Source organism: Cucumis melo, unplaced genomic scaffold (genome assembly GCF_025177605.1).
Source record: "Cucumis melo cultivar AY unplaced genomic scaffold, USDA_Cmelo_AY_1.0 utg000092l, whole genome shotgun sequence".
NCBI lineage: Eukaryota > Viridiplantae > Streptophyta > Magnoliopsida > Cucurbitales > Cucurbitaceae > Cucumis > Cucumis melo.
This window is the reverse complement of record NW_026123752.1, coordinates 2,501-20,000: the sequence shown is the minus strand read 5'-3', so window position 1 is coordinate 20,000 and position 17,500 is coordinate 2,501.

Genomic DNA, 17,500 nt, shown 5'->3' with positions numbered 1-17,500 from the left:
AAATCTCTCTTCTGGTTTGAAAAACCTCTTGTGACTATCCTTTTCGACTATAAACGATGGAATCGTCCAGTTCGATATATAAAAAATGATAAATTTGAAAATGCTGTTAGAAAAAAACAAAGTAAATTAATAATATAAAACTAACTAAATAAGCTAAATACAACAAGATATAAGACGAGATTCGACCACCTCCTACATATTTAATACTTTCTGCTACAAAAAAATTAAGAATACCCACCGCATTGATAATTCCATCAATTATCCGTCGATCAAAAAAATAAGTTAATTCAGCTAATATTCTTATACCCCCAATTAAGGATATTCGATAAAAAGCATCTATGTAACCACGATTATATGACCAATTATATATTATATTTATAATTTTTTCAAAAAAAAAATTCTTAGTAAAATTTTTAACAACTGAATTACGAAAATTCAAATTTTGTAAAGATGAATAAGTGGGCTTATAGAAGAAAGACGCTATAAATATTCCGAAATAAGCTATAGTCACAGAAAAAGTTGCATTTTTAACAAATTCATACCAATTTTCAGAATCTTTTGAACTTTCATGTAACAAGTTTATAGACGGAGTTAACCATTTGTCTAATATATTCAAATCAATTGCTTCTTGATTGAATTGAGTGAACGGGCTTCCTATGATTCCAACAAACAAAGTAAATAGGGATAACACAAACATCGGAAATAGCATAGTATTATCTGATTCATAGGGATAATAAAAAGTATTTTTAGTACTAAAATGGGGACTACTAACAAACGGGCGCATAATTTTTGTTACATTACTATTAATTTGAGATGTTTTTTTTTTTATCCAAAAAGAAGACCTTTCATTATTATTCATTGTTAATAATGAGAAGAAAGGAAAGTTTTTTTTACTGATTTTTGATCCTTCTTTACCCCATAATGATATTGAATAAAGGGAGTTATTTGTTTTTCCATTATAGTTTTTACAATAAAGGTTTAAATGTCCATCAAAAGTAAGTAAGTAGATGCGAAACATATAAAATGCTGTTAATCCTGCTGTGGAACAGGCGATTATTGCGAAAATCGGTGAATACAACCAACTATCATTAAGAATTTCATCTTTGGACCAAAAGCAGGCAAGGGGTGGAATACCACAAAGAGAAAGGGTACCTAATAAAAAAGCATTTTTTGTAATTGGCACATGCTTTGTTAAACCACCCATAAGAACCATATTCTGACTTTTATCTGGAGAATATCCAACAACCGATTCCATTGAGTGAATAATGGACCCCGATCCTAAAAACAACAACGCTTTTGAATAAGCATGAGTAATCAAATGAAATAAAGCAGCCTGATAAGACCCCATACCCAAAGCTAACATCATATAGCCCAATTGAGACATTGTAGAATAGGCTAAACTTCTCTTAATATCTTTTTGAGCAAGAGCTAAAGTAGCTCCAAATAGTACTGTTATTATACCTATCAAAGCTATTAGATTCATGATGTAAGGTATTACTATAAAAAGCGGAAGAAGCCGAGCAACAAGAAAAATTCCCGCTGCTACCATGGTAGCAGCATGTATAAGAGCCGAAATGGGGGTAGGACCCTCCATAGCATCAGGTAACCATACATGAAGAGGAAATTGAGCAGATTTAGCAACTGCACCTGCAAATAATAGGACGGCGCACAAAGTAACAAATAATAAATTAACCTCATTATTATCAATCAAGTTATTGAATATTTTAAATAAATCCCGAAATTCAAAACTCCCCGTTGTCCAATAAAGACCTAAAATTCCTAATAATAAACCAAAATCCCCTACGCGATTAGTTACAAATGCCTTTTGACAAGCATTCGCCGCAGTAGGTCGAGTGAACCAAAAACCTATTAATAGATAAGAACACATTCCAACCAATTCCCAAAAAATATAAATTTGGATCAAATTCGAACTAGTAACTAATCCCAACATTGACGTATTGAACAAACTCATATACGCAAAAAATCTCAAATATCCTTGATCATGAGACATATAATTGTCACTATAAATAAGAACCATAATTCCAACAGTCGTGATTAATATTGCCATAATACAAGTAAGTGGATCGATCAAGTAGCCCAACTCTAAAGAAAAATCATTATTGATAGTCCAAGACCATACATATTGATAGATATAACTAGTATTTATTTGATCAATAGACAGATAAACTGCAAAAATCATAACTATACTTAACAATAAAATACTCGGAAAAGACCACATACGTCGAAGGTTTTTGGTTGCCGTCGGAAAAAGTAGAAGGCCCACTCCTATTAAGATAGGAATTGGAAGTGAGATGAACGGTATGATCCATGAATATTGATATGTATATTCCATAAAAAAGTATATTAAATTCCTAATTAATTTTTCTGATTCACCAGCTCTTATCTCTTTTCAAAAGGATCAGTTAATAACAAATTTAAATATCCAAAACGGAAATAGAATTTTATTTTTCTATTCTTAATTTTTTGCCAAATACTTCAAATATTTCAAGTCACGAAGTTACAATTGTTCAAATAAGATGAGATGATCCATTGAAACTATTAATGAACACACCCATTACTTTTAAGTAAAATTTTTTGACAATATAGAAACTGCAAATTTTCTTTATTATTTAGTATGCATTACAAAAATTCCCCGCTCTAGAGCAAGAAAGAATAATTAGACCAAAAACACTATTTTATTTTGGTATCAATCATAAAAGACAGTCTACAAGTTGATCCAGTAAAATAAGACTTCTTTGTATTAAATTCTACGAATCATTAAACAATTTTTTTTTGACAAAATAACATTATATATATTGTTTTTTCTTTGTTTCTAATCTAATAATTTCGAATTTTCGATAGCTATATTAGGAGTATACTATAATTTCAATAATAAATGGATAATAAATAGTAAAGAACAATTCATTTTGAACAATAGATGTCTTTCACATCCAACTATAGTAATGAATAATCAATTATAATTTTGTAATGGCAGTTCCAAAAAAGCGCACTTCTATATCAAAAAAACGGATTCGGAAAAATATTTGGAAAAGCAAAGGGCGTCGGGCAGCGTTGAAAGCTTTTTCGCTAGCAAAATCTCTTTCAACGGGTAATTCCCAAAGTTTTTTGGGGGACAAATCAAATAAATACTGAAAGATTGGAATAATCTGAATTGGTTTGACTCAAAAAACAGCCTAGTAAAAGTTCGTTTATAATTTTTATATTTTATATATATATTTTTTATATATTAAATATAAATTTTTTTTTATCAAAGCAATTAGTGTAATTTTCCTAATGTTTTGAGCGGATAAATATGAAATTCTTTTTCCTTTTTGTAGGCTATGTAAAAAAAAATAATAAATCGTTTGTTTACTCAATTAAAAAATGGAAAATGGTACTTTTTTGTTCAAAGAATAAAAAAGGTTGACCTTTCTTTTTCATATCTTTGTTTTATCATTTTCGAGATGGGGAAAATATGAATCCCCATCGCCCCACTAAACCAAAAAGTTTTTGTTGATTTTTGATTTTATTATCTATTTTCGATATTATATATAATATCGAAATATAGAAGAGCAAATAGTAAACTGAAACTCTTTATTAAAAATTTAATAAGACATTGAAACGATGACATTAGTTGATTAAGTTAAAACCTTCTTTTTGAATTCTATGAACCCTTACCTTATTTCTTTTCTCGAAATCATTATTACTATTATAGATATAGAATATATCTCGCCGAATACATAATGAAATTGGTTTGCAAAATCCTATAAAATAAAACTATTATTAAAAAAATAAAACTATTATTAAATGAAGAAAATTGACACCTTAAATTCTTATTGAAATAAATGAAATCGGATAAGATTTTTATTGGAAACGCTCAAATCTCCTATTTTTTTCCCTTTAATGAAATTATCATTTAAAGATAAAGAGTTTTTTATCCACGATAAATATTTTGTAAAAAATATTCCATTTAATTGCAAATTCATTCTATTTTTTTCAATCTCGACGATTGAATAATAATAGGTTATTATGATTTCGAGAAAGCCGCTATGGTGAAATCGGTAGACACGCTGCTCTTAGGAAGCAGTGCTAGAGCATCTCGGTTCGAGTCCGAGTGGCGGCATGCCATTTTTTTTTTATAAAAAAAAGTTCTATAATAGAATTAATAATTCAAGTCCCAGATATTAATTCAAATAATTGAATTGCGGGACCTTTAAATTTATTTTTTTATGATATTTTTAACTTTCGAGCATATATTAACTCATATATCTTTTTCGGTCATTTCAATTGTCATTACAATTCAGTTAATAACCTTATTAATCAATGAAACCGTAGGACTCTATGTTTCGTCAGAAAAGGGCATGATAGTTACTTTTTTCTGTATAACAGGATTATTAGTTACTCGTTGGATTTATTTGAGGCATTTACCATTAAGTGATTTATATGAATCATTACTATTTCTTTCATGGGCTTTATCCATTATTCATCTATTTGCTTATTTAAAAAAATATAAAAACCATTTAAGTGTAAGCGCAATAACCGCGCCAAGTACTATTTTTACACAAGGTTTTGCTACTTCAGGTTTTTTAACTGAAATGCATCAATCCCCACTATTAGTTCCCGCTCTCCAATCTCATTGGTTAATGATGCACGTAAGTATGATGGTATTAGGTTATGCAGCTCTTTTATGTGGATCATTATTTTCAGTAGCTCTTATAGTGATTACATTTCAAAAAGCTATAAGAATTTTTGGTAAAAACAATAATTTATTAAATGCGTTATTTTCCTTTGATGAGATCCAATACATCAACGAAGGGAACTATTTTGTAAGAAACACTTCCTTTTTTTCTTCGAAGAATTATTATAAGTCTCAACTGATTCAACAATTAGATCATTGGAGTTATCGTATTATTAGTCTAGGGTTTATCTTTTTAAGCATAGGTATTCTTTCAGGGGCAGTATGGGCTAATGAGACATGGGGATCGTATTGGAATTGGGACCCAAAGGAAACTTGGGCATTTATTACTTGGACGATATTTGCAATTTATTTACATACGCGAACAAATAAAAATTTTGAAGGTGTAAATTCCGCAATTGTGGCCTCTATGGGTTTTCTTATAATTTGGATATGCTATTTTGGGGTCAATCTATTAGGGATAGGGCTACATAGTTATGGTTCATTTACATTAACATCTAATTGAATTCATTCAAGAAAGGGCCTGACGAACACAAACATGGAGGGGTATAGATAAGAAAATTGTGTGTAAGACATCGAGAACCCTTTGAATCACTACATTACTTGATTCAAATGGTTCTCACAAAAGCCAAATGTATGAGGAAGTCCAATTCATTTTTTTATTTAACTTAAGAAAAAAGACTTCTTTTTTTTATTGTGCAACGAATGATTAAAAAAAATTATTATAGTATTGCTGTTTCATTTTTTTATGAAAACTATCTAGCAAAATAATTAGATAAAATAGCTTCGACCTTGTCAACTGATAGTGAGAAAACAAAATCTGGATAAATACCAATACCTATGACAGGTATAAGGATAGAGATCGCAACAAACAACTCTCGTGGTCCCGAATCAAAAAAATAAGAATTTTTAGCATTAAAAAGCTTGTATCCATAGAACATCTGGCGTAACATAGATAATAAATAAATGGGAGTTAATATAATTCCAATTGCCATTACCAAAGTAATTACTATTTTTGCCATTAAAAGATATTTTTGGCTAGTAATTATTCCAAAAAAGACTATTAATTCTGCAACAAAACCGCTCATACCAGGCAATGCAAGGGAAGCCATCGATAAGATACTGAAAGTCATAAATATTTTTGGAATTGGGATAGCCAGTCCTCCCATTTCATCGAGATAAACCAGACGTATTCTATCATAACTTGTTCCTGCCAAGAAAAAAAGTGCAGCGCCAATAAATCCATGAGAGATTATTTGTAAAATAGCTCCATTCAGTCCCGTATCGCTTATAGAACCAATTCCTATAATTATGAAACCCATATGAGAGACGGAGGAATAAGCTATTCTTTTTTTTAAATTGCGTTGACCCGAAGATGTTGAAGCTGCATAGATTATTTGAATTATGCCTAATATGATCAACCAGGGTGAAAAGATAGAATGGGCGTGGGGTAATAATTCCATATTGATCCGAACCAATCCATATGCTCCCATTTTTAATAAGATTCCGGCTAGAAGCATACAAGTACTGTAATGTGCCTCTCCGTGGGTATCTGGTAACCATGTATGTAAGGGTATAATCGGTGATTTGACAGCAAAAGCAATAAGAAATCCGATATAGAATAGTATTTCTAGTGCTATAGGATACGATTGATTAGCTGATGTTTCAAAATTTAAAGTTGGTTCATTAGAACCATATAAACCGATACCCAGAACTCCCATTAACAAAAAAATGGAACCTCCCGCAGTGTACAAAATAAACTTTGTAGCTGAATACAACCGTTTCTTTCCGCCCCACATCGATAGAAGTAGATAAACGGGAATTAATTCTAACTCCCACATGATAAAAAAGAGTAAGAGGTCTCGAGCAGAAAATGATCCTATTTGACCACTATACATTGCTAACATTAGAAAATGGAATAATCGGGAATCTCGAGTAACTGGCCAAGCCGCTAAAGTAGCTAAAGTGGTGATAAACCCCGTCAGTAAAATGGGTCCTATGGAAAGTCCATCGATTCCCAATCTCCAGTAAAAATCCAAAAAAGGGATCCATTTATAATCCTCCATCAATTGGATTAATGGATCGTCTAATTCGAAATGATAACAAAACGCATAGGTTGTTAGAAGCAGCTCGAGTACACAGATACATATAGTATACCATCTCATTACTTTATTTCCTCTATGAGGGAAAAAGAAAAGTAATAAACCCGCAAATATTGGAAAAACTACAACTGTTGTTAACCAAGGAAAATAATTCGTAGTAAAAACAAGATACACTTGGACTAAAAAAACCCATGTTCGAAAATAAAATAAAAAAAAATATATATATGTATATTTATTTTCGAGCACGAGTTTTTGTCGGTAAAAAAGAAATCAAATGTATTCAAGGGGGCTTTTAGAGAACGTATCAATAAGCTAGACCCATGCTTCGAGTTGTTTCATGCCATAAATAAACGCGAACACTCAAAAAATCTGTCGGACAGGCAGATTCACATCTCTTACAACCAACACAGTCTTCCGTTCGTGGAGCCGAAGCTATTTGCTTAGCTTTACATCCGCCCCAAGGTATCATTTCTAATACATCTGTGGGGCAAGCTCGGACACATTGAGTACACCCTATACATGTATCATAAATCTTTACTGAATGTGACATTGGATCTATAATTTTTTTTTTAAGACTATAAATTTTCGATCGAGTAAATTTGTAAATGAATTATATATTTAGATACCAGATGAGTCAATAATTTATCAGAATTTTGATAATCAATCTACTTTCAGATTAACTCATGCGATAGGGCCAAGATACTTTGATTTTTTACGTTTTCGCAAACATTATCATGGATTACGTATGATACATATAATTTTACTTGTGATGAATATCATAATTTATCTCATAAATAAATATTACTTATTCAACAAATTCGATTGATTGATACGAGTGGATTTTCTGTTACGATAAATTGACGAAAGAATAGCTGGGCCAATAGCTGCTTCAGCGGCTGCAATAGCTATAACAAAAATTGAGAAAATATTCCCTTTTAATTGGCGACTATCAAAAAAATCAGAAAATGTTACGAAATTCATATTAACTGCATTCAGTATAAGCTCAAGACACATAAGGGCCCTAACCATATTTCGGCTTGTGATCAATCCATAGATACCGATAGAAAATAAATAGGCACTTATAATAAGTACATGTTCGAGCATGATTGACCAACTCCTTATCAATTCCGATTCATTTCAATATGAACAAAAATGTAATAGATTCAATTCAATTGACAAAAAAAAAGTACAGAACAAGAGAATATATTCGTAATCGATCGAATAAAAGAATTTTGAGTTTAGACCAAAAAATCTTCAAATAGAATTGAAGGGGAATGTGTGTGATAACATACAACAAAGTTTAAATTATGCTATTTCTAACTAAAGATTTATTACTGGCGAGCCACGGAAATTGCGCCGATCAAAGCAGCTAAAAGAATGATCGAAATGAGTTCAAATGGAAGAAAAAAATATGTTGATAAATAAATTCCAATTTGTTGACTATTACTTATTAAATCTTGCTCTAGAATCTGATTTGATCTTGTAGTCCAAATAATCCCATACCATGACGTATCTACAATAGTAGTCATTAGTGAAACAAAAATACTTGTACAAACCAGAAAAGTAACTCCATTCCCAACGGTCCAAAGATTAAAATCTTTGGAATATTCTGAACCCTTCATGAACATCACAGCAAATATGATTAAAACATTTATAGCTCCCACGTAAATAAGGAGTTGCGCAGCAGCTACAAACTGGGCGTTTGCTAGAATATAGAATAAGGATATAGAAACAAGAACCAGTCCCAACGAAAAAGCAGAATAAATGGAGTTGTTAAATAATAGTACTCCCATACTTCCTAATATAAGACCTGATCCCAACAAGACTACAAGAAAATCATGTATCGGTCCAGGCAAATCCATTATATGTAGTAAAAAAAGAGATAAATAAATCTAAATGTTTTTCATGACCTTATTGATCTGACCAGGAAAAAAAATGTATAATCAATTCCTAATTAAATATTAAGGGGTGTGAATTAATGTAGGTACAGTTATTCTATTAATCTTAGTCTTGATCTGAAAGAGTAAAGTAGATTGAAACTATATATTTCGAAATATATAGTTTCAATCTAAATTAAGCTACAATTCTCATGAATCAATAGTTTGGATTTGTAGGTAGTGACCAAACAAACAAAACGAAAGAAACCTCATGTCTTTAGATCAAAACAGAACCTTAGTAATTGTAAATTACTCTTTAATCAACAGATTGACTTATTTTAGACTTCAATTTGAGGGAATTCGAATTCAAAATTGTTCTAATTGTATAATCATCAACTACTGACATTGGTAAACGACCCAAAGAAATTTGATTATAATTCAATTCGTGACGATCATAAGTAGAAAGTTCATATTCTTCAGTCATTGATAAACAATTTGTTGGACAATATTCAACGCAGTTACCACAAAATATACAGATCCCGAAATCAATACTGTAATTAAGCAATCGTTTCTTTCGAATATCCGTTTCCAATTTCCAATCAACAACGGGGAGATCTATAGGACATACACGAACACATACTTCACAAGCAATGCATTTATCGAATTCAAAATGGATTCGACCACGGAAACGCTCCGATGCTATTAATTTTTCGTAAGGATATTGAATAGTTACAGGCAAACGATTTGCATGGGATAAAGTAATCATGAAACCCTGACCAATGTACCTTGCAGCTCGTACTGTTTGTTGACCATAATTCATGAACCCAGTTACCATAGGGAACATATTATAATATCTCTAAAGAATTTTATGTTTGTTTCTTTCTCTTGTTTGAGCAAGTCGTGAATATAGAATATGGTATTCCTTTACAATGAAAAGAGTTGAAAAGATGTTGTTAATAATAGATTACCGAGAGATATAGGTAAAAGAAATTTCCATCCAAGATTTAATAGTTGATCTATTCTTAGTCGGGGTAAAGTCCATCTTGTTGCTATAGAAATGAACAAGAACAAATAAGTTTTCGCTAATGTAATAAAGATACTAATTGTCATTCCAAAGACTTCATACACTTTATTTATTTCAAATAGTTCATAACCTAATATGTATGGAATAGAGATATCCCAACCACCCAAGTAAAGAACAGTTACAAATAACGAAGAAACTAATAGATTTAGATAGGAAGCAACATAAAATAAACCAAATTTTATACCTGAATACTCAGTTTGATAACCCGCTACTAATTCTTCTTCTGCTTCTGGTAAATCAAAAGGTAATCTCTCGCATTCTGCTAAGGAAGAAATTAGAAAAATAACAAACCCTATAGGTTGACGCCACAAATTCCAACCCCAAAAACCATATTTTGATTGAGCCTCAACTATATCAACGGTACTAGAACTGTTAGATAATTATAGTCGGTAATAACATCACTGTTCTCATCGCTATTACAGAACCGTACATGAGATTTTCACCTCATACGGCTCCTTGAGGGCCTTAAATAAATCTAAGGAGCGTATCGGGATTATTTATCTTGTCTTGCTATGTTTTTTTTGTAGAATACTATAAGATAAAAATATACTATAAGATAAAAATCTATCGTGTGTCCCCAAATTAACCCAATAGAATTCTGTCTGTTATAATAATAAAGAAAAAGGTTACTTCTGAATTGATCTCATCCTTTAAAAAAAAATTCTTTGTTGAGTAATAACTTAATTCTTTACTAAAATACTATTTATTATAAATATCAATAACCCATTGTTTTCAATTACGAAAAAAAAATTGGCTATTCCATTAGTTCATGAATTCGGACATGAATTCTATCTCTATGAATAGGGAGATAGGAAAGAAATGCATATAGTAATGGAGATAAGAAACAATAAAAAATATCTCTTTTTTTTTTTTTTTGTAATTGGATTCTTTCCATTTTTTTTCGTTCCTATTCTTCTTTCTGAGAAAAAGGGTACTTACTCAATAAGGGATTATTTCGTTTCCGATAGTCATTTATTTAATGGGTGGATAGGCGTATACTCTGGATCGGAATCGTGGGGAGTACTGCCTGATCATTTCTACAAACTTAAAGCCCCAATTCGTATTCTTTTTATATTATGCATTTTGCAAAAATGTCCTTCTCTCTCTTTTGGTTTTGGATAATTTTGAAAATCTCCATTACTAATCCTTTGTATATCTTGGTGTTTCTAACCATCCACTCATTTTTGCTCAATCGGCTGTGTTATGGTAATACACATATGGTAGTACATAAAAATAATAGTGAAAACTCAATCCGGTTGATCTTTTGAGTCCGCTTCAAGACAGGATAACTAGTGACCCAATCTTGGGGCTCTCTTGCGCCTATATTTTTTTCTGCTTAACTCTTATACATAGAAAATGAGACTTAATATTTTGACTGCTAATTTTTATTTATATAAGCTGTTTTCTTTCACTCATATAACTATCTGATTTAGTTCATTAATCCGAATAATAAATATAAAAATGAGGATATCTATTCAATGCATTTCAACCCTTTTCTCGAAAAAAAGTGGGAGAAGTTTATGTCTCAACGAATCACACGTAGAGATATTGATAATACACATAGAGTTAATGGTATTTCATAACTAATTGATTGAGCAGCAGCTCGTAGACCACCTAAGAAGGAATATTTATTATTGGATCCATATCCTGACATAAGAAGTCCGATGGGAGCAACACTTGAAATGGCAATCCATAAAAAAACACCGATAGGTAGATCGGCTAAAACAAGGCGATAACCAAAAGGAATTACTGAATAGCTTAGTAAAATTGATATGACTGCTATCGATGGTCCCATACTGAATAAGCGAGTATCACCTCTAGATGGAAGCAGATTTTCTTTAAAAAGTAGTTTTGTACCATCTGCTAAAGCTTGAAGAACTCCCAAAGGACCAGCATATTCAGGTCCAATCCGTTGTTGTATTCCTGCGGATATTTCTCTTTCTAACCATACAATTACTAGTACGCCTATTGTGATTCCCAATACAGTAGTCAAAATAGGGACAAGTACCCATAGAATTCCATAGAATTCTTTTAAGAATTCCAATCTCGAAAAAGAATTGATATCTTGGACTTGTGATGTATCAATTATCATTTTAACGATCAACTTCTCCCATAATGATATCTATGCTACCTAGTATTGTCATAATATCAGCCAATTTCATTCTTTTAACTAACTGAGGAAGAATTTGCAAATTGATAAAACCCGGCGGGCGAATTTTCCACCTCCAAGGAAAACCACCCTGATCCCCTATCAAAAAAATGCCCAATTCTCCTTTGGGGGCTTCGACTCTCACATAAAGTTCTTGTTTCGCCAATTCAAAAGTTGGCGAAGGTTTTTTACTAATGAATCGATAGTCAAAGTCATTCCATTCCGGAGACCTTGCTCGATCAAAAGATCGTATTTCTAAATTTTCATAAGGTCCCCCTGGAATTCCTTCCAAAGCTTGTTGAATAATTTTTACGGATTCCGTCATCTCAGCAAGTCTGACTAAATAACGAGCTAATGAATCGCCTTCTTTTTGCCACTGAACTTCCCAATCAAATTCGTCATAACACTCATAACGATCAACTTTACGAAGATCCCATGGTATTCCGGAAGCTCGTAGCATTGGTCCTGATAACCCCCAATTTATGACCTCTTCTCCAGAAATAATACCTACTCCCTCAACTCGTTCTAAAAAAATAGGATTTTGTGTAATAAGTTTTTGATATTCAGCAACCGCTGTCAAAAAATAATCGCAGAAATCCAAACATTTATCTATCCATCCATGAGGTAGATCAGCCGCGACTCCCCCGATACGAAAAAATATTATGCATCATTCTCATACCGGTGGCTGCTTCGAATAGATCATATACTAATTCTCGTTCTCTGAAAATATAGAAGAAGGGAGTCTGTGCGCCAATATCCGCCATAAAAGGGCCAAGCCATAACAGATGAGAAGCTATACGACTCAACTCCAACATAATTACTCTGATATAGCTAGCTCTTTTGGGGACTTGAATATTTCCCAACTGTTCTGGACCATTTACGGTTATTGCTTCTGTAAACATAGTAGCTAAATAATCCCAACGTGTTACATAAGGTAGATATTGTATAATTGTTCGGTTTTCTGCAATTTTTTCCATCCCTCTGTGTAAATAACCCAATATTGGTTCACAGTCAATAACATCTTCACCATCCAAAGTAAGGATGAGTCGAAGAACACCGTGCATTGAGGGGTGGTGAGGTCCCATATTGACTATCATGAGGTCTTTTCTTGTAGCCGGTCCATTCATAAGTTTTTCCTCGATTCATCTTTCCATGAATTGCTGAAAATTAAAATAAGTTCATAAAAATGCAAGATCTAATAAATCAAATAATTAAAAATTACTTTTTAAATTACTGAGTTTTTGACTCCCGAATATCCAATTGATTAATTAATTCTTTATAACGCATTTTATTTTTCTTTGATAAATAAGAAAGTAATCGTTGGCGTTTTCCGAGAATTTTACGTAGACCTCTTTGAGATAAATAGTCTTTTTTGTGCAATTCCAAATGTGAAGTAAGTCTTCGTATCTTATTGGTGAAACTGACTACTTGAAATTCAACAGATCCTCCATTTTCTTTTTTTTCTTCTTGCGAAATAACTGAGCTGAATGAATTTTTTACCATAAAATTAAATCTCCTTAGCCTTCTTTTTTTTTATAAATTATTATTGATCAGTAATAATAATGTTACTCGTTTTAATTTGATATACACAATAATCTTACTTTGATTAAGAATTTCTATTCTTTTTTTTTTTTAATAAAATCTAGCAATCCCTTTTTTGAAAATTTCAGATAGGTATACAAAAGTCTGGTATATTTTTGCATGCACAAAAAATATTTAGACTGCAATTTTCAATTTAAAATGAGAATAAGAATATTTTCTTGATTCATTTCTAAATCTAATAGATACGTCATTAAATTCAATTAATATCATCTATCAGAATCTAAGAGAGTGCCATATGTGTATTTCTTTGTCTTCATATACCATATAAGGTACGGGCAATATAGGAAAAATGTAGCATTAACTAATTTGCAATTGTGGATACATATGGATCCTTAGCATACTAAAACGACTGCTATTATTGGTATCAAACCAATACCGATTCATACAAGCTAAATCTTCTAATCGATAATTGGGCCAAAGAAAGAACTTTAATTTTTTTAGTTGATTTTGATATCTATCAAGATGTTTGCTTGTTTTATCTAAAACTTGATCATCTGTTTTCACCTTATTTCCATTGTAAAATGCTGTATTTCTCTGGATATCATTTTTATTCCCAGAATTGAAACAAATTAGAATTCTAAACTCTCTACGACCTCTAGGGGATAAGATATTTTCCGGAACAAGCAAATCATAATAATTGCTGGTTCTATTTTCAGTCATTTTTTGAGGTATTGCAATGGATTCAGCAAAACTCCTCTTATAAGGATAGCCTTTTTCTTGATATTTTTGATTAAATTGGTACTTATTCTTATGAACTAATGAAATACCTATGGTTTGAGACATAATAAATTTTCCATCATTTTTTACAGACAGACGAATGGGTTCTATAATAAGTATTCCAGTTCTAATTAATTCTGAAAGAATCAAGCCCTTCGAAGATAGCAGAATATCCAGACTCAGGTTGCCATTTTGAATAGAGGATATATAAATTTGTTTGGGATCTAGCAGTCTAACCAGGAGACAACATATTTTGATGTTATTGAAAATTTTTTTATTTACGTATGCCGAACCATCCCATCTGCATTGAACACGAAAATATTTTTTTAGTAACAACTCAAACTCCTTGCTCATCTTTTTCGCGTATTGGTTTTGATTTATACGTTTTCTCCTATCTGCTACCGCAGAATCTTCTTGAAGATTTTTTTTTGTGGTTTGAGTGAACTGAGTCAAGATCCTCTTTGGCCACAGATTCCTTTTCTGCTTTATTTCCATTTTCTAATTCAAAAGTTTTTTCCTTCGCTGATAGAAAAAGAGATCCTTTTTTCTTTTCAATGAGTTTTTTTTTTTTACTAAAAATTTCATTTCCATTCAATTTTTTTTCATTTCCATTCAAATTAAAAAGAAGTGATTTGATTGGTATCAGCCATGGATTAATCTTATATGCATTATAAAGTATCAAAAATTCTGGAAAGACCCACCCACGTTTCAAATTCGATCTGGAACCACTTAGTATTTCTTCATTCATTCTCATCCAATCAAAAAAAGTTTGTTTTTTTTTGTTGGATCGGTTGCTTTTTTTATCTTGATTAATTGTCAGATAAAACAAATGTTTCTTATTTATTTTTTTAATTAGTTGAAAATGATTAACCCCAGTTTTAGTATTTTTTTTACTGTTCGTGTCAGCCTCAATATGGATCCAGGATCGAATATCGACCTTATTTTTAATAGAAAAATGCAGCATTCTCCAATCAAAATATTTTCTATCCATAGTTTTTTCCAGATCTATAATATCATCTTCTCGTAGATAATTATTGATAAGGATATCAGTCAGTATATCAATAAATTTACATTTATCCGTGTTGTACTTATAAGAACTTTCTTGATTATTTTTTACTTCTACTGGTAATTCAACAATATATGAATCTTTATTATCTTCATAATTAATAGATTTATATGATAAACAATCATATATATATTTTTTTATTTTCTTATCTTTTTTATTCGGTAATGAGTCGTCTATTTCAAAATGATTTTGTTTTTTGTAAGCAATTAATCGGTTTTTTTCATCTGAAAAACATTGGTTAAAATCTTTATTTTTACGATCTTGCTTAACTCTATTTCGCCATTTTTGGGGGAGTAATTTTGACCATCTAATCGGATATAAATCCAAGTTATAATGACCCCTTAACCAGTTTTTCCATTGATTTCTCATTCCAGAATTTTCAAGATTATTTTGTTTTAGGTCGGAATGTAATATTTCGTGTGCTCCAACAACTTCAACAAAATAATCCTCTATTTCATTCTTAAGAAAACGAGATGTTCCGTGATATTGAAAGACAGGTCTTAACTTAGATAAATTAATAATTTGTGTTTGTGATAATTTGTAAAATAAATATGCTTGCGACAAGTATGATAAGTCCAAAAAGATCTTTCCATTCTTATTAGTAATATTGGAAAGTGACTTTTTGATAGTTGAAATAAAGTCAATTATACTTTGATTTGTTTTATCAATTCTTTCTTGATTTGATTCATTATTGAAAATGGATTTAGTAAATTTTTTTTTTATTGATTCAATAAAAAGTTGGCCATTCCTCGGCATATTAATCATACGTTGAAAACATATACATAGATATTTTTCAACAAAAAAATTTAGAAAATGATGCGATTTACGAATTAATCGTACATTTCTTTTTTTTAATATCTTTAAAATATTTTTCTGAGATTCAAATATTTTATCATCATAACTTATTTTGTTAGGACTAATTTCTGTATTTAGCAACTCTTGTTTCGTGTCTTTTCTAATTTTTTCAATTTTTTTTAGTATGGTGTTTGTTCTATCAGTCAAATCTTTCATTTTTTTTTCTCTCAATGAAAAATTTGTCCAATCCATAGAACTAATTACAATGGACGAGTCTTGGATCATTCGATTACTTATTATCGAATTTTTTTCGTTTTTAGCTTGATTCAACTTGTATATTTCTTTCAATTGAAATAATGGAATTGGGGTTCTTTGTAAAAGTGCTTTTATTCCTTCTTTTATCTTTATAAATAAAATGTTTTCGGTGACCTCTTTTTTTTTTTTCTTTTGAAAAATTTATAATTTCTTTGAAAATTTTTATAAACAACTTTGTTCTTAAAAGTCTTCCAATACACATCTTTGTCCAGTTTTTTAAATTTTTTGCTCTTTCGGTTATTAACTCGGGTTCAAAAAACGAAAGGTTTCTTGTGCCAGTACCAAAAGGAAGGTCAGTTTCCATTCCCAAAATTGTTAAAAAAGAAAAATCCCTTTTCTTTTTTATTGAATCAGGGGATTCTAACCTAGATTTGGGCCACGGTTTCAGACGAAAAGGAAATAAGATCTTTATTTGAATACCGTCTGTTAACCAATTTTTTGGAAATTCGTTTTCTGATAATGGAATACCATTATATGTGCACTTTATATGAATTTCTTTATTCCAATTTTGAAAATCCTCATACCAGTCAGGAACTGCAAATAATAGCATACGGGTAAGGTTTTTAGCTATTATCAATGAGGGTAAGACAATATATTTTCTAATAATTGATTGAGTTATTAACAAAGAACCTCTTATTACTTGAGCAAATCGAATGCTATCCCAGAGTTCTCCTATTTCTATACGTCTTTCTTCTAAGGTGCTTTTCAACAACTTTCTACTTTTTTGCATATTTTCGCTTCTCGTTTCTTCTCTATTATTCGAAATAGTCAATTCTGTGTTTGTCCATATCCAAGGTCTAAAAAGTTTTTTCATTAGACCAGGAATATCAAAAAAACGAGATTTGGCTACTCTGTCAAAAAAAAGAAAAGAATGTACACGTTTTTGAAACAGTTTCCCAATAAATGTTTTACGTCGTTGAGCACGCATAGAGCCTTTGATTAGCTCTCGACGAAAATCCGATTGGTAGGAATAGCGTATCAGAGAAATTTGATCTGAGTCCTCAGACTCATCAGTATAGTTGATATTAGTATTAGTAGGAATATTTCTAATTTTTTCGTTCGCCTTTTGCCGATCAGTAAGCTTATTCCTATCATTA